General features: G+C 34.9%; 1 long non-coding RNA gene across 1 annotated transcript; it reads right to left on the bottom strand.

Annotated features, from left to right (window-relative positions):
* Positions 1 to 659: 659 nt before the first annotated feature.
* Positions 660 to 10,434, bottom strand: LOC110095540. Its single transcript, XR_002302973.2, has 3 exons — positions 10,197 to 10,434; positions 9,542 to 9,790; positions 660 to 1,073 (listed from the first exon to the last, which is right to left on the bottom strand). It is a non-coding gene; the product is annotated as an uncharacterized LOC110095540 (long non-coding RNA).
* Positions 10,435 to 18,491: the final 8,057 nt, after the last annotated feature.

Below are 18,491 nucleotides of genomic sequence, written 5' to 3'. Positions count from 1 at the left end.
AAAAAAAAAAAAAAAAGTTATATAATGCTAACATATATGCTTGAATTTTTATACAAGTATATTTTCAATAGAATTTGTTGTTAAATCATGATATTACTAAAATAATGCACAGTTTATATGCAATATTTTTTATAATAAATTATATCAATAACAAATTGATATTTAGCCTTTTCATAACATGTTTATATACACACATTTAGATAGAAAGAGGGAGATTAAATAAATATATGAGATATATATGCCTAATTTAGACGAAATCATTAATAATAGGCCCTTCTTCTGTTAGCACGTCATTACCTATTTAGTTTGATGCGGGCTCTAATGATGATTGAGACCCTCCAATAGAACACCACCACATCTTCCAATCACTGCACAGAATCTTATTCAAGGGAGAGATTATTACGTGCGGAGTCCGGACCTAGAAAATTATTCGGTTTTGTAACTGTGAACAGTAAAAGCATAGTAAAAGCGCAATGGTGAACAGTAACTGCACTTTTACTGTTCATAGTCACACGACCGAACAGCTCTCCGAGTACGGACTCCGCACGTAATAATCTCTCCATTCAAGGAAGCTAGCAAGAGCCCCTACAATTGATTTATTAGACCCACACATTGCTCTCCTCAGTCTTCATAAATAGACAGCTTGGACAAGACAGTTATACCAAACAATATCAAATTACATCAATGCCTCTGATTAAACACTCACCATTATTGTTCTTGATTATCAAAAGCTCCCGAATAAGAATAAAGGGAGATGGAAGAAGAGACCTCTGAAGATATGCTACGTTCATGTATATATACATATATATGCTACTGTGTGCTCAGAGTCAAAAAAGGGATTGACTCACTCGGACGATACAAACTTGTGAATCTGAAATCAACAAAGCTTAGAAACAAATTAAGGAAAGAAACTTGAAAGCAGATTCACCTTTGTTCTTCACAAAAAGGGAAGAGGAAAGCGTATCTTTCTGTAAAGATGCATGGTCATAATCGCCATCATGCATAAACTTGTACTTGGATGCTGACTGAAGAATCTATAACGTGAACTTTGTTCAAAAGGATAATCAAACACCCTGCAGAAAAAGTATCATGATGTGAAACTACTAGGAGTTACGATCGAAATTAAATAGAGAATTGTTAAAGTTTGCTTTTATAAGTTTATGTGGATCATGCAAGATAGATTAAAGAATTAGAAACGTGAACTTTGCTTAGGCCAAAGAGATGCACTTGAGATTAACCAAAATAGTTCATTCAAAATCCAAGAGAATTAAATGCGAAGTACAAACACAAAACCCAACGTTTAACAACGAGAATTTCACCTTGGGGCGTATCACTCAAGAGGTGGTGGACTTTTGGCGGAGATAGAAGATCCAAGAGATGAACGAAGTTACCACTAGGGAGAGGGCGCCGAAGAACTTCGTCGGAGGAAAAGTTGCCGGTTGGGATGGAAGTCGTAGACGACCGTCGAGGCTCCAAGCGTGCTTTTTAAACTTTCGGTCGTAGATGCTTGCGAGGATTGGCACGACTCGCTCCAAGTACTCTTCTACGGTTGTCTCGTCTTCAAATCCTACGTCAAAACAAGGTGAACGTAGAATGTTGATGCTCCCGTCGGCGTTGAACACAAGACCCCACTCAAACTCCGGATCCGCCATTCAACATCGAGATGGAGGGGAAGTGACGCCTTCTTCTGTCGTGGCCTTCTCAATTCACATGAGAAGGGGGATGGGGGGCGGCGGGACGGGTGGGGAAGTAGGGGCTGATTTTGATGATTTGGGAGGAAGGTTTTGATCCAAATGTGATGTTGAATTTGGATCGTGGTGGGGCAATGGATGGTGGTTGGGGAGGGGTTGCCGGCGGCCAAGGCTTGATTAGGGCCGGCGGTTGTGAAGGAGGAAGGATAGGAATGAAGGGGATAGACCACGAGCCACGGACTCTTCCAATGACTGGTGGGTGTTGCTTTTCGCCCTCACCTTGGGCTCTCGCTCTCCTCTCTAACTCTCCACAAGAAGAAAAAGAAGAAGACAAGACAATCAAAACAAATTTTCATTCATAATATTCATTAAGCTCAAAATGATACAAGAGACCACTATATATAGGTCTTGACTCATAAAAGTGAAAAAGACTAAATTGCCCTCTGGGCTACAAAGAAACATAACTCCCCACAGGGGTAAAATGGGAAACAGTAAATCAAAATAGACAATAATAAAATACATCATGTCATCTCAATCAAAAGTAGAGGCGCTGAATCGTGGCCGTCGATCTGCGGTTTCGCCGGCGATAAACATGTCGGTAGCGTCTGTCGATGTCCTCATCATATCATGGAGATAAACTCTGGCAGCCAAGAAAATCAGTATAGAATTTGGATGGAAGATATGATAAACAGGGATAAAGATTCAAGATATTAATTGATTTGTTATATTTCATATTACCTCTGCTCATGAGCATATTTAGGCTTCATTTGGGACGGCTTTCTTCCAGCTTCTTAAAATAGCTTTTTAATTTTTTACTAAAAAGTTGCTTTAAGAAGCAGTAAAAAAACCGTCCCAAACGAAGCCTTAGGCTCCACAAAACTGCACTAAGTGGTGGTTTCTGATCTACGATGCTTCTACACTAACCAGTGACATAATCATATGAAGTACTAAGGAAAGTGTAAACATATCAAACTCAGAACACAAAAATGAGGGGTTCAGAGAGAAATTTCTGAAACTAAATGGAATTGAAGCCACCAAAAGTTATGACAAATGACACAAACCAAAAGGAAAGAAATGGTTTGAAGGATGTTGAAATAAATAACTCCAATGTAGAATATCTAGTGATGAGTTCCTTCTCACGCATCATAAATGCAACCATTAGCCAAGTTTTTCCACTCAGCCTTGTTTAGCTTTGTGACAGTGGGTGGCACCGAAGGCTCCATTCAGCATTTCATTCTGATACATGTTTTAGTTTTCTAGGATGGGGAAAAAAATTGTTAAGATATTCGGAAAATAAAAAATAAACCTGCAGAAGTGGGAGATAAATGTTGCATTTCCAAAAGAAACCAGATGTTTTTCAATAAATCCCATCATGGAAGAAAACAATTGCCGCCATAAAATATGCAGGAGATACTGATAACGATGTAGGCTACATGTTGCTGATAGGGATTTCCAATTTGCTGTAGGATTACAGTACTACAACAATTGAAGAAAATGTTGTCCTAAGTAACTTAAAGAGATTCAACTTTCTTCTTTGGCAACACCATTGAATCGCTATTGAGACCTTTGTCATATAACCTGCCAATGTTTAACCCCTGATGCAAACGCAAAGTCTACAGCTTTGAGTCTATGGCCATAAAAAATGTAAAATGTTTATGTAATGACGAAAAATGAACACTTGCAAATAAAATGTCTCAAAGAATATATTATATAATTGATTACAGTTATAAATCCATTACAATGGCGACAAATACAAGCTATTATTTGTACTGTACAGTCTAATAAAAAAAAAAAAATAGACCCTTATATTGGCACAACGTAAACTTGACACTTAGAAATAACCTACTCAATCATCACCAACCTTTAATCAACACTATGGTGTTAAATGCATGTATTATCTAACACAATCTTGAAACTTTGGCATATTGCTATTCTCAAAGCAAGTGATAGGATCAACATCATACCCTTACTTTTCATAATTACCGATTTTTGTATGGCTAATACAAAATTCAACGTAGCTGATATGTTGATCCAGTAAATAGAAGATCACACCTCAATTAGGAGTTCTAAAGCCCATGGAAAGCAAAATCTACCACTGGGATATATCATAAGCATATATTCTAGAAATCAAATACAACCTCATCTATCCAGCAAGGCCAAATAAACTTCTCTCCTACTTATAAACCACTCATTTCACCGCATCTATAGTGAGAGGTGTAGGTAGGCACACGCTAGAGCTGATCAGATGAAAGAAGTTAGTGGAGAACCTATAGCCCAACCCCCTCATCAAGTACATCACTATCCTCAAGATGAGTGTAGTGACCATTTTGTCCCATTAGAGCTTAAAATTGATACACATATCCAACAAGAGACCCGGCAACTAGATCACCTGTAGCAACAGCGCTCGAACGATCATACATGGCTTCAAGAGCATCCCTCCTCCACCACCACTATCTAATCAGAGACTGTCTGATTACTGAGTGTTTCTTTTTTTTTTCCAAACAGTTTTTATTTTTATTTTTTCTCTCTTCTTTTTGAAATTTCAAAATAGAGAGAAGTGTTTGGTTGAATTTTGTACTTGTTTTGTTATTAAAAAAAATATTAAAATTTAAGTTTTAGTGTGTCAGATTTGTTTTTGTTAGTCCATTAACACACACACACACACACATATATATATATATATATATTAAAATTTTAGGATTAATTATTTTTCTCCTATTAAAAAATATTGGAAGCTTAGAGCCTTAGAGTCAGGAGGATAAATAGATAATGGGTAAATTAATTAAATGCTAAAAATAAATTTTAACTAAAATGTTTGTAATCATAAAAAAAGAAAGATTTTTAAACCTCATGAACCTAGTATGCAATAGGGTTTTTATGATCATGAACAATGCTGGTTAAGCTAATCCACATTTCAATCTAGCATTTAAGTTATTTCCTTTATACATACATTTTAGATGAAAGACATGAGGCAAAATAGTATTCAAAAAGAGCAAAGAAGAATAAATGGAGCTCAAAAGTACACAAGAAAATATTGTCTAAGGCTTTAGTGTGTGTGCCATTTTTATTTTCTTTTTTTATCAAATTTATAAGTGTAAAATGATTAAACAACCAAGCACACACTCACAAGTGAGAATTAAAATAATATGAATTAAAAATTAATTAAGATCACTTGATTTTTTTTTTTTTTTTTTTTTGAGAAATCATACTGCACAATCATTTATGATATAAAAATAAATCAAGTGATATTAATTAAACAAAAAATAAATAATTAAAAGATAATAAATTGTTCTATACAATTTACACATATTGGACGATCAATTATTTCAAATAAAGCCCTCCCATTATTTTGAATTTTCATAAATAGGTAAATTTGAATTTGAACCAATTGTATTGTACAAAACCTATTCATACTATATGAATATTTAAAATTTTTGCCTATTTTGAATCCACAAATTCGGGAATCAAATCAGGATCAAATCAAGTTAAATATTCCTAAAGTACAATACATATCATATATATCGTATAGTACTAACAAACAGAGAGCTTGTTCGTATGATTCTCATTCAAACAGGACGATCTATTGATCACTTGAACTGATCGTACAGTCCAATTAAACAGAGAAGGAATTTTATGTTTTAGTCAAATTGAACTGATCGTACTGTACGACCTAGTCAACAAAAATTAAAAAAATTAAAATCCTTATGTAAATACAATATTTAGGATTTAAAAAAAAAATTGGGGAGTTGGTTCATGAAGTTGCTACAGAGATTTTCAGAGAGTCCTTTTAAGAGAGAGTGAGTCTTTCTTACGAGAGCTTCTATAAACACTTGAGAGGTGAGGAAGAGACTGATAGAACGTTCCTAGGGGGAACTCCAAGGAATTGTGTGAGGTGATTCACAAGGTTATTTCTATGTTCTATGCCTTATTCCTCCTAGTTGTTTGCGTGAAGAGCTTTTGAAAAGAAGTTCTAAGAAGTCTTTGTTAAAAGGCTTGAGTCTAGTCGAGGAAGCTAGGGAGAAGGCATCTTCGCAAGTAGGAGGGAATTTGAAGCTTTTTGGGGAAGATAAGCGGCGTACAAGTTTTTCTCCACCTGTAAAAGGAGAAGAGCTTCTCCGCCTTGTTGGGTGCAAAAAAAAGTGATTCAGTGGAATTCCCAGGGAGGAGAACCTTAGAGGGTGGACATAGGTCAAGAGACTGAACCACTAAATTTGGTTTAAGTTCTTTTCTACTTTTCCATAATTTCATTTCTTGCATACTTTTGCTATTTGTCGAGTTCTATTTTTTGAATTGTGGTGCTTTAATTTAAAAACAAGAAAAATATTTTCAAGTATTAGAATTCAATTTTTGCATTAAAAAAAATTTGTTTGTACTACTCTTGCTCTTGAAGTAGTTTTGAAAATAGAATATATATATTTGCTCACGATAAAAAAAGACTTCCATTATTATTGTTATTGTTAAGTTAAAAATTTTTAAATAACCAATTCCCCACCCCACCGTCGTAGCTCTTAATTGTGCCAAGTCACTTTCTGTGAAACTCCTTAAGTAAAATAAAGCTAAACTCTTAAATATCAATGCATTTTTTAATGTAATAGTTGGAATTTCATTTAAGAAACTCTGTTATTAAGCGTGCTCATCCTAGAACAATTCTGGCATGGGTGACCTACTGGGAACTTACACAAACAGGATAAAATCGTGAGGCTTTTTGGTCAAAATAAACAATCTCGATAGTTAAGAGTTTGGATTGTTACAAATGGTATCAGAATTATATACCAGTCCGAAGAAGGGAACTAAGTGTCATACAAGAAAAGGTGTTACGCTATAGGAGCCACCTCTTAAACCTTATATGGGACAAAGTGTTACATGATAGTAGTCACCACTTGAACTTATAGGGGCCACCTCTAAAATCTTATGTGTATGGTGGATGATTATGGGATAAAGTTGCTGACGATGACTTCAGTTACTTTAAGTGGGGGAGATTGTGAAACCCCTTAAGTAAAAGAAAGTTAAACTCGTAAACTTCGAGTCGCCTTATGGTGTAATAGTTGTAACTTTATTTAAGAAACTCCACAGTTAAGTGTGCACATCCTAAAGCAATTATAGAATAGGTGACCTAGACGAAAGTTACACTAACAGGACAAAACCATAAGGCTCTTAGGCCAAAGTGGACGATATCTCGATAGTTAAGAGTTTGGGCTATTACAAATGATATCAAATCAACACACCAGCCGAAAGATGGGAACTAAGTGTCATACAAGAAAAAGTGTTACGCAATGTTTAAAATTACGTATTCGGGTATTGAGACATTTTTCGTTCATGAGGCGAGGCGTAAGCCTCAAGGCGTTTTGAGGCGTAAGCCTCAAAATCAAAAAATTGCGTAAACAGAAAATGATAAATTTTGTATATAGTAATGAGTAAATAATATATAAAACATAAAAAATGCACAAGATATGAAGTGAAATCAAAATATCTCAATAATATAACAACATGAAATATATTTCAACTCAAACTCCATCTTTCTCAAATCACATTATTCTTTTCATTAACATATAAGAGTTATTTTGAGCGGTACCAAAATAAAATTTTATTGTAAGAGTTATTTTGAGCGGTACCGAGCGGTACTGGCTTGGTACTGAGCATGTACCTAGTGGTACCGATTATGTACTGCTCAGTACCGAGCATATATTGCTCAGTACCGAGCATGTATTGCTCGAGGCGCGCATATACCTGCTCGGTACGAAGCGGTACTGGCTCGGTACCGAGAATTTACCTAGTGGTACTGAGCATGTATTGCTCAGTACCGAGCATAATTTTTAGAAGCGGACGCCTCTCAACCGTGAGGCGAGGCGCGCCTCAAGGCACGCCTCAGTAAACTTGAGGCGTACGCCTCAAATCTTGAACTCATTGTGTAGGCCTTGAGGCGCGCCTCTTATTGCGCAATTTTAAACTATGGTGTTACGTTATGAGGGCCACCTCTTGAACTCTGTATGGGACAAAGTGTTACATGACATGAGTCACCCCTTGAACTTGTGGGGGACCACCTCTAAAATCTTATCTGCATGGCGGATGATTCGGAATAAAAATATTGACAATGATGTCAGTTACTTAAGTGGGGGAGATTGTGAAACCCCTTAAGTAAAAGAAAAATAAACTCTTAAACATCGAGGTGCCTTTTATTGTAATAGTTGGAAATTTTATTTAAGAAATTCTGTAATTAAATGTGATCATCCTAGAGCAATTCTAGGATAGGTGACCTACTGGAAAGTTACACTAACAAAAAAAATCATGAGGCAGTTAGGCCAACGCGGACAATATATCGATAGTTAAGAGTTTGACCTATTACAAATTGTATCAGAGCAATACACCAGTCATAAGATAGGAACTAAGTGTCATACAAGATGAAGTGCTCCGCTATGAGAGCCACCTCTTGAATCCTGTATGAAATAAAGTGTATATGATAGGAGGCACCACTTGAACCTTTAGGGACCACCTCTAGAATCTTATCTATCTGGTGGATAATTATGGGATAAAGATGTTGATGAGGGTATTGTGAAGCCCCTTAAGTAAAAGAAAGCTAAATTCTTAAACATTGAGGCGCCTTTTGATGTAATGATTGGAATTTTATTTAAAAAAAAAATTGCAGTTAAGCGTGCTCCTTCCAGAGCAATTCTAGGATGGGTGACCTATTGGGATGTTACACCAACATGATAATTATGGGATAAAGATGCTGATGAGGGTGTTAATTACTTAAGTACAGAAGATTGTGAAGCCCCTTAAGTAAAGTAAAAAAAAAAAACTAAATTCTTAAACATTAAGTCGCCTTTTGGTGTAATGTTTGGAATTTTATTTAAAAAAAAAAAATGCAGTTAAGCGTGCTCATCCTAGAGCAATTCTGGGATGGGTAACCTACCGGGATGTTACACTAACATGACAAAATCATGAGGCTCTTAGACTAAAGAGGACAATATCTCGATAGTTAAGAGTTTAAGCTATTACACTTTCAGATACCATATTCTTAGCAACAAAACTATAAGCTTGTTTGTAGTGGAAAATCAAATCGTAAATTGTAGATTGACGATAGTAACTGCAAGAAATTTTATTGGCACTTGAATTGAATCAACATAAATAAGAAATGCCCTAACATTTTTACATTAATTAATATCTCTATCTAAGAGAAGCATTTAGAGAAGTAGATCCAACTTTTTTATATAAATCATGTCTTTTACTCAAACACAAATAATACCAATAAAACTAATCTTGAGAAAGAACACAATGGTCTTAGCTTTTAGGCTCATTTAAATCCTAATCCCACCATAAATGAAGTCAAACTTCGAAAAAAATGGTGAAAAATCATAAAAATAGGAAATTATAATGAGAAGCTCATACAATGCCTCAAGAGACACAATTACAAACGCTGACAAAACATCATTTATCAAGATATGTTACATAAAAGTGATGAAAATTTTAATCACTTGAGTTTAGCGCATTAGCAATCATGTCCCCTAAATCATGGATAAACAACTCCAAGCTTCCTCAATAATTTGCATTCATGAACAAGTTATTATACACGAAAAGATGGCCAAAAATCTTCGAATATCTTTCGTAACATCTTTAGAGCAAATAGGCATCCTCATTTATTTCAAAATACTACTTACAAAGCATAATGAACAATCATTAGTATCGCAATAAACCCACAAACTCTGAAAAATAACTCATTCAGAATTGTTTAAAACACTTGTAGGAAAAATGTAAGATGCGCCATCATGTTAAGCATAATCAGTAATTTAATGCAATAAATCAAACAAAATGAAGAACACTCCTCAAAACAGTTTAAATCAACCCTAACGTACCTAATGCATATGAAGAGCCAAGGGGAATTTCTCATATAAGGCTATCTCAGAAAGTGGGCACTCTATCTCAACCCAACTGCCAGTTTCCGTCAGATTACTAGAACTACCAATGCGACCTGGAAAATGATTCTTTTTGGGCACCTGGAGATATTCCACCATTCTCTACCTTGACACCAGCTTTTGAGAACAAATACCAGTGTTCTACATGTGGTACAACCTTCTTAATTTTCTGGGACCAATACTCCAAACCTGCTTAAATAAATGCATAAAACAAAAATACAACAAAATAAAAACCATATTCCACATCAAACAATCAAATCATAACACTAGTACAAATTAAAAGCAAAGAACTTCAGCCTTAAAATATATCGTTCATAACCCAATCCTAAGCTAACAACATCTTCAAATCAAAAATATGAAGATAAATTAATTCTTGATAGAAATCCTAGAAATTGGTTCAATGCGACCTGTGTTTTCAGGTTTTACTAAAACAGTGTATATGTTTCACAAAAACGATACTTAGAATATTAACAAGGCACAACTAAAGAACATAGAAAAGGGCAAAAAGGGGCAGTTTTAGGCTATATAGAATGCGCTTGTCCTTCTAAAATAGATCGAAAAGCCATAAATACTCAAATCGAAATAAAATTCTTACAGCGCCAGAGATTTTCCGTTCCGGCAGACATTGCCAACAGCTGCAAAGTATCTAACCCTAGCACGTAGAAAGAATCCAATAACTTCTAAGCTAAGAACTCACTTACGACCAAGCCTTTGATCTTAAATCAAGAAGATGACAGGAAACCTTGATGAGATACGTTTCTGCAGAGGAAAAAGGAGGCGGCGATTAATCAGTATTTAGAAGGAACAATTATTACTTCCTCTGCAGTCAGAGCCTTGTTACTCAATGTTTGTTCGGTATTGACAGGTATTGTTTGATAATATGTAGGAATATCATTCTGAAAAGATCAATATCGAGTTATACCGAGCAATACAGAGCAATACAGAGAAATCTCGGTATTTTTTGATATAACTCGGTATTGCTCGGTATAACTCAGTATAACTCGGTATTTCATCTTCACCTAATGATATTTCTCATTATTATTGGTATTGCTCGGTATTTCTCATTTTGTGCATGCAATCTTAGTGCCGACCGGACGTAGCTCTACGTACGTTCACCGGACCAAATAAAAGTTCATTTAGAAGAGGGGAATCACCTTCGGCCTTCATCACTGGTTTCGTTTACATTCCCAGATAACACTAAAGGATTCGAACTGCCGAGTGTACTTGTGCGGAGGAGGAAACCGTTCCGAAAAGGCCCGCACCGGGCCGCCGGCCGAGCTAATTTATATAGCATATGAAAAAGTATATTGCTCCCCGAAAAAAAAATTGTATGATATAATATTTTTGTATTTAAATTAATTTAAAGTGATATATATATATAATTAATTAATTAAATACTCGATATATAAATATATAAAATTTAATATGTATGCACTAAAATAAGAAGATAATTTCACCTTAAAATAAAATTATTATAAAATTGTTAATTTTTAACAAAAATTCTGACTTTAGATGGCTCATGCATAGTATTGGTAATGGCCCAATATCCCCATTTCTTATGTTTTTGAAAAAATATGCAGTAAGGTTTGAAATGTCCTTTATATATCAAATTAAAAGTAACTCGAGCTTTCGAACAACAGAGATACCTGAATGTTTCTTTTATAACACCGTTTGTCTTTCTAAAAACTCATGTGATCGGTACATAGCAAAGTTTCACAATAATTTCTATATATCAATCATCCTTTATTCGTGATTAGGAATATTAGGGGTGTAAACGAGTTAAGTCGAATCGAGTTCGAGTCAGGCCTAACTCGAGCTCGACTTGCTATCCAATCTTGAGCTCGAATTCGAGTCGAGCTCAAAATATGAGCTAGGGCTCAACTCGTCCCACTACGAATGACTCGTCAAGCAGCTTTCGAGCCTATAAATAATTCAAGCAGCTCAAGCTCAAAAGTCAATAAGTTATTCTCGCAAATCCATAAACAAGTTGAACTTACACCTCTAAGTGATGTTATAATTTTGATTGTTTATATTTGAATGCATCTATCGCTCTTAGTTGTAGGTTATCTTAGGAATAATACTACACCAAAGTCCTATATTTAAAAAATGAATAAGGTAAGAGATCATAATAGGAGTTTTGAGATTACTAGGTCATGACCTTCGATGTTGATCGTTGTGCAAAGTTCCAAAAATTTTCAAATCTGTGAACTCTCTCAAACTCTAGTTGCCCTTCATGTGTGAAGAATGATGAGCTATTTATAATTTTTTTTTAAAGTTAATTTAATTATTTTTGTCAAAATCTCTAACAATTTATTAGATGATTCACGTTGATCCAGCCCATTTATCATAATCATTCTTAATTATGCATTTAAGTATTATCAAATTTAAGTGATATTGAGCTCATTTGATTCCTCTCAATTGACAATCTTTTTTTACTATAAAAACTGAATAATCGAACACCGTTTGGTTCATCAAATTGTGTCATATAGTTCTCAAATATACTTTTGAGTACTGATTTAAGCCCATTTCAACTTAGATCAAAGCACATTAATGTCATGAAATTTATTTCAACAAAATATTCATTTTTGTTATAAGTTTACTAAAGATAGAGTTTAAATAATCTTAAAGATAATCCTGACTTTCTACTTCACATACTTGGTTAAGATTGATGCTTTATTGGATAGATTTTGTGGTGATATATCAACTATCCTATATTTTAGAACACCTAAGTGTTCAATTCATAAAATAATTTTGATCTTAAAAATTTGTGTCATGAAATTACAATTTTAGAAAAATTATGAGTCATGAACCAATAAACTTCTTAATAATTATGTTGCGTGGTAGAAAATACGCGGCGGTAGAGTTTGTAAATTCGCGTCTGAGCGTTGTACGTAAGTTTAACACACAAACAGGAAAAAGGAATGAACACCAAGAGTTTTTACGTGGAAAACCCAAAAATGGGAAAAACCACGGGGCCTCGCCCAGTTGCAAATTTCCACTAGTATTTTCGTAGATTACAAATGGCGGATTTCTTCCCACAAGTCGGGATAATCCAAATACAACTTGTCTTTTCCACGAAATTCACAAAATCCTGCGAATTCCCTGAGTTTCCTGAAAATCCGGCAAAGTTCCGGCGTCTTCAAGCGGCAGGAAAAACTCCGGCGGTGGTGGTCGAGGAGGTGAGGAATCTCCTATTCCCCTTTCTCCTTCTCCTTCTCTTCTTCCTCTCTCTCTTCACTTGAGCCCCTTGGTGTAGAATGAGGGCTCTATTTATAGTTTTTCTGGAGTGGCACAGCCCGTAAATAGGCGTGAGATCAAGGGCGAATTGGGAGTGATCCGAATGGACGGCCGATATCGAATCCTTCGATCATGCATCGTTCGTTGGACATTTGAAGGCCTTAATGATTTCGGAATTTGATGATCTTGGGCTCGTTGGATTCGTCTCGTCGAGCCGTTCGATTCGAGTATAAGCTCGTCAAAATCGGAGACCGTTTGGTAACTCAAATTGCGGTTTGAACCTCCCAACAGAACTTCGAACCTTTGATTCGGACTCATTTGGGCTCGGATTGGGTTGATCTTGGTGACGTTGGGTTTGTATTTCCGAGACGCTCAGTTTGACTGTTAGCTCGCTGAAATCGGAGTTCATATGCTCCCGAAAATTAATTTTTGAAGTTTCCAACTAGGTTTTGCCTCGAGATTCGTGCCCGATCAAGATGATTTTGCGATGCCGTATCAAATTATAATTTCCCTCCTCCCTAAAGTTGACATTTTATTCGGTGCAAAAATTTATGGCTTCAACCTCTCCATAAAATATTTAAACTATTCAAATAAGTCATGTTAGTCACCAAAAGTCATAAATTAAGTCAAAATTTTTGAAGAAGTCTCGTTATTTTTTTTAAATCCTCAAATACTCAATTTGGATGATCTATGTTGCTCTCCATAATCATAAATCATTCTTCAGGCATTTATATGTCTTAATAACCCTTGTCTCTCTTGTCACACAATTAAACCCTAAAAGGTCGTTTAGGATCACCTTTATTTTTTATTTTTATTTTATTTTATTTATATATTTACATGAATTGAAATTTATTCAGTATACTAAAAATCTACAATTTTTTTAATAAAATTTTTATATGATGATTTAATTGATGGTGTCTGTGGTCACTAGTGGACTAATCATGGTCGCCTACAAGGTAATGAGTCTAATGACAATGGTGAGATGACCGTCAATGACATGACAGCGATTGCAGAGGCTAAAGATAATAATTATTTTTAAAAATACTCAAAACATCTTAAAGTTGTTTTTAGTACTTTAAGAATAACTAAGATTTTTTTAAAAAATATTAAAAAAATTAATTCAAAGACAAACCAAATAAATAAGTATTTGTAATATAAAAAACTAAAATAATTATAAATAAATCTTAAGGATACTTCCAATAAAAAATATTATTTTTCACATGGACCGCATTACCCAATCTTTCAAATTGTTGAATATTTTGAAATGTATATTGAAATTAGATGCTTCTTATATAAAGTTTTTTTTTTTCTTTTTTCTTTTTTTTTTACTTCTTATATAAAGTTGCGTCATGAACTTCTTAGGTAATCACATTCAAATCCATATTCTCTACAATACTTTATTTAATTTATGCTTATCTTTTAATGACTAAGATTATGCACCATGAAGCATTGGCATTGCCGTTCAAGTTTCAAGGGCATCCTCTGTTTTCTCCCGTGGCGATTTGGAGGCGATTTCTAGGGTTTGTTGTGCTTCGCAAATCTGAGGCGTTCCGACTGGTTTTCTCCGGTGATTTCGTTTCCTTTTCTTAGATCCTAGTGTTTTGCTCCTTATCTCGTCTTTGGTTTGATTTTTTCTGGCTGTCTTTGTGTGGGATGATGACGGTTCCGTCATCATCACACCCAAAACCTCCTCTTATGGAAGGAAAAAACTAGATCCTTTAAAGAGGCCCTTGCTGGGGGTTCTAGCTTTGCTCCGAAACTGAGTTTTATTCAAGCTTCTTTTAAAGGTGTTCCGGCTTTGCTTTTTGAGGATACTGTTGTTGAACAACTTGCTGCACCTTTTGCTTTCACTTTAGTTGGTAAATTTATTTTAAGAAGGCCTAACCTAGATGTGATTCGGAAGTTCTTCGTGAATCTCAAACTTTCTGGTTCCTTTCATGTTGGCTTACTTGATCAAAGGCATGTTGCTATTCAACTTTCTAATGATTTAGATTCTAGTAGATTGTTTTCTCGTCGATCTTACTACATTCAAGCTTGCCAGATGAGGTTGTTGAAATGGACTCCCGACTTTGACGTTAGGGAGGAATCCCCGATAGCTCCGGTTTGGCTGTCTTTTCCTAATTTGAGACTTCATTTATTTAATCAGCAAATTCTTTTTGGTTTAGCTTCAATCTTTGGCCGACCTTTACAAACTGACCAAGCCACTGCGTCGGTCTCTAGGCCTTCCGTGGCTAGGGTAGTTGAACTTGATGTTTCTAAAAAATATCCTTCGGAAATTTGGATCGGTTCAGAGGTTAAAGGCTATTTTCAAAAAGTTGAATTGGAAAATGTACCTATTTTTTGCTCTTTTTGCAAGATGCATGGTCATGCTGTGAATGAATGTTTTAAAAAATTTCCTAATTTACGTGTTGAAAAGAAGCAGCCCAATCATTCTGATGAATTGTGTTGCATGGAGAAGGAGAAGGGAAAAATGTTGGAGAGTGCTGAAATCAAATCTTCCCCTGTTGAAAATATTCACGGGAATACTTCTGAGGTGCCTTCTGAGGTTATGGTTCAGAAATGCTTTGAACAGGAAGCAATTGTCAATAATTGTGAGGTTAGCCATACTTTAACGGTTATGGAAAATGCAAAGGAAATTGATGTTGCTAATGTGGTTGAAAACTTGGGTAATTCTCTTCAATGCAAAAATGATTTACCTATCTCTAACGTTAATGGTGTTTTGGATCCTATTGTTGAGCAGGAAAATATTTCTCTTTATGTGCATATAATTGGGGAAAAAGATGATAATATTAACTTTTCTTTATAGGAAGGAGAAATTAACCCTTCTCTTTTACCTCCTAAAGCTAACTCTGTTTCTTTAAAAATGGCGGGTTTAAAGAATAATGATAATTGGAGCGACGATGGTAAGTTCATGGAAGATGATGGTTCTTCACTATTCTCGGAGGGTAAGTCTCCTATCCATTCTAACTATAATAGTGATGCTTTTTCTGATTCTGAAGATTTGGACATGAATGCTAAATGTCATGCTAGAAAGGATAATGATAATAGTTTTATTAAAGTTCAGAGTAAAAAAGGTAGGAAATCTAAACAGGTGATTTTGCAACCTCCTAGGAACACTAGGTCAAATACTTCTCATTAACATCTTTTTTATGTTTAATACAATTATTTGGAATGTTAGGGGCTTTGGGTGCCCTTCGTCTCGTATTCGTGTTAAAAACTTATGTCGTGTTCATAATATTGCTATGCTTATTCTTCTTGAGCCCCTAATTGCCTCTTCTAAATTAAATGATACATGTCATTTTTTGGGTTTTGACCATGCTATTTCTAATATCTCCAATAAAATATGGGTTTTTTGGAAACTTCCTATTAACATTGATGTTATTGGTGATCATCCCCAAGTTCTTCATTGTAAAGTTGAGGCTTTTAATGTTCAATGTTTTGCTTCATTCGTGTATGCTGCTTCTTCTCTTTACAGTAGAAAAGTTTTGTGGGAGTCTCTTATTGATTTTCACAGTTTATGCAACCTCCCCTGGCTTGTCGGAGGTGATTTTAATGCCATTACTTGTATTTCTGAAAGGAGGGGTGGATCTTATCCATCTAATCGTTCTATGAATGATTTTAACAACATGATTTTATCTTGTAATTTAATTGACATTGGTTTTGTTGGGGATAAGTTCACTTGGAATAGGGGTCATTTATGGCAAAGACTTGACCGTGTCCTTTTTAATGATGCTTGGATCAATTATTTTAATTGTACCAAGGTTCAACATCTTACTAGAACTTTATCGGACCATTCTCCGTTACTTATTAATATCAACATTAAGCAGTATAATGCTCCTTCTCAATTTAGATTTCAGAATATGTGGTTGCTTAATAATTCCTTTTTAGATGTTGTCCAAACTAACCGGAATGCTCCTCTTCACCCTGATAATGATGTTAAAGGTATGATTCGGCTTTGGTTTAAGCTTAAAAGATTAAAATATGTCCTTAACTGGTGGAATCGGCATGTCTTTAGAAACATCTTTTCTAATATTATTCATGCTGAACAGCTTGTTAACTCCACCGAGATCCTATATAGCAATGATCCTTCTGTGGCTAATTTAGCTCTCTTAAACAAGTACAAAATTGATTTGTTTAACTTTCAAAATCAGGAAGAGATTTTTTGGAAGCAAAAAGTGGCTGCTAAAAATTTGGTTGAAGGAGATAGGAATACTAAGTTTTTTCATGCGTTTGTCAAGAGAAAACGTGTGAAAAACAATATCAGTAAAATCCAAAAGGAAGATGGTTCTCTTACTGACAATCCCACGGATATTTATAATTTAGCGATTGGGCATTTTCAAAACCTCTTTAACAACAATTTCAATCCTGACCTTGCTAGGGATTTTTCCTTTATCCCAAGTCTTGTGTCTATTGAGGATAACATTTTCCTTAATAGTACACCGACTTTGGAGGAAGTTAAGAAGACTATTATGGATATGAATTGTGATTCTGTGGCTGGTACTGACGGCTTTACCACCTTTTTTTTCAAAAATCTTGGGATATTATCTCTTTTGACATCTATAATGCGGTTCTTGACTTTTTCGCGGGCTCTCCGATGCCTAAATTTTTCTCTTCTACTTCCTTAGTTCTTATTCCCAAGAATAATTCTATCAAAACTTGGAATGATTTTCGTCCTATTAGCTTATGTACTTGCTTTAATAAATTGATCTCGAAAATTATTAGTAATCGCCTTGCTGTGCTTTTACCTAAAATTATTTCCCCCCACCAGATGGGTTTTGTGAAAGGGCGTGCCATTACTGATAACATCCTTTTGGCGCACGAATTAGTTCATGATTTGGATGTTAAAGTTAGGGGGAGTAATATGATTATCAAGTTGGATATTGTTAAAGCTTATGATAACATTGATTGGAATTTTATTTATTTAGCCCTTGAACTTTTTAGTTTTAATTCTGATTTCATTAATATTATTAAGAATTGTATTAACAATGTTTATTTTTCTGTCATTATTAATGGTTCTAAACATGGTTTCTTCAAGTCTTCTAATGGGCTGAGACAAGGTGATCCTATTTCTCCAGCTCTTTTTATTATTGCTGCTGATATTTTGTCTAGGGGGCTGGATAACTTGTTTCAAACTCACCCTGATCTTTATTTTAAAACATTAGGTGGTTTACCTATTTCTCATTTATGTTTTGCAGATGATTTTATCATTTTTACTAATGCTGCCATTAACAGAATACATCGGATTTTGCTTTTCCTGAATGATTTTGAAAAAAGTAGTGGTCTTTCCTTTAGTAAAAACAAAAGCTGTTTTATTGCTTCTAAGTGGATCCCTAATCAGCGTATTTTAGCTATTAATAATGCTACTGGTTTTTCACAGTCTACTCTTCCTTTAAAATATCTGGGTGTTCCTCTTTTTAAAGGTAGGAAATCTTCTTTTTTATTTAATGATCTCATTACTTAGGTTCAAAATAAACTTCAATCTTGGGATTCTAATTTCCTCAGTTTTGGTGGCAGACTCACTCTTATCAAAAGTGTCTTATGTGCTTTACCTGTTTATAGTTTTCAAACTATTGGCCCTACCAAAACTGTTTGTAATAAGTTACATAGGCTTATTAATAATTTTTTCTGGCGTGGTAATACTTCTTCCAAAATC

The sequence above is a fragment of the Dendrobium catenatum genome, unplaced genomic scaffold (genome assembly GCF_001605985.2).
Source record: "Dendrobium catenatum unplaced genomic scaffold, ASM160598v2 original_scaffold_253621, whole genome shotgun sequence".
Taxonomy (NCBI): domain Eukaryota; kingdom Viridiplantae; phylum Streptophyta; class Magnoliopsida; order Asparagales; family Orchidaceae; genus Dendrobium; species Dendrobium catenatum.
The sequence above is the reverse complement of the archived record's forward strand: the minus strand, read 5'-3'. Positions and strand labels throughout refer to the sequence as shown.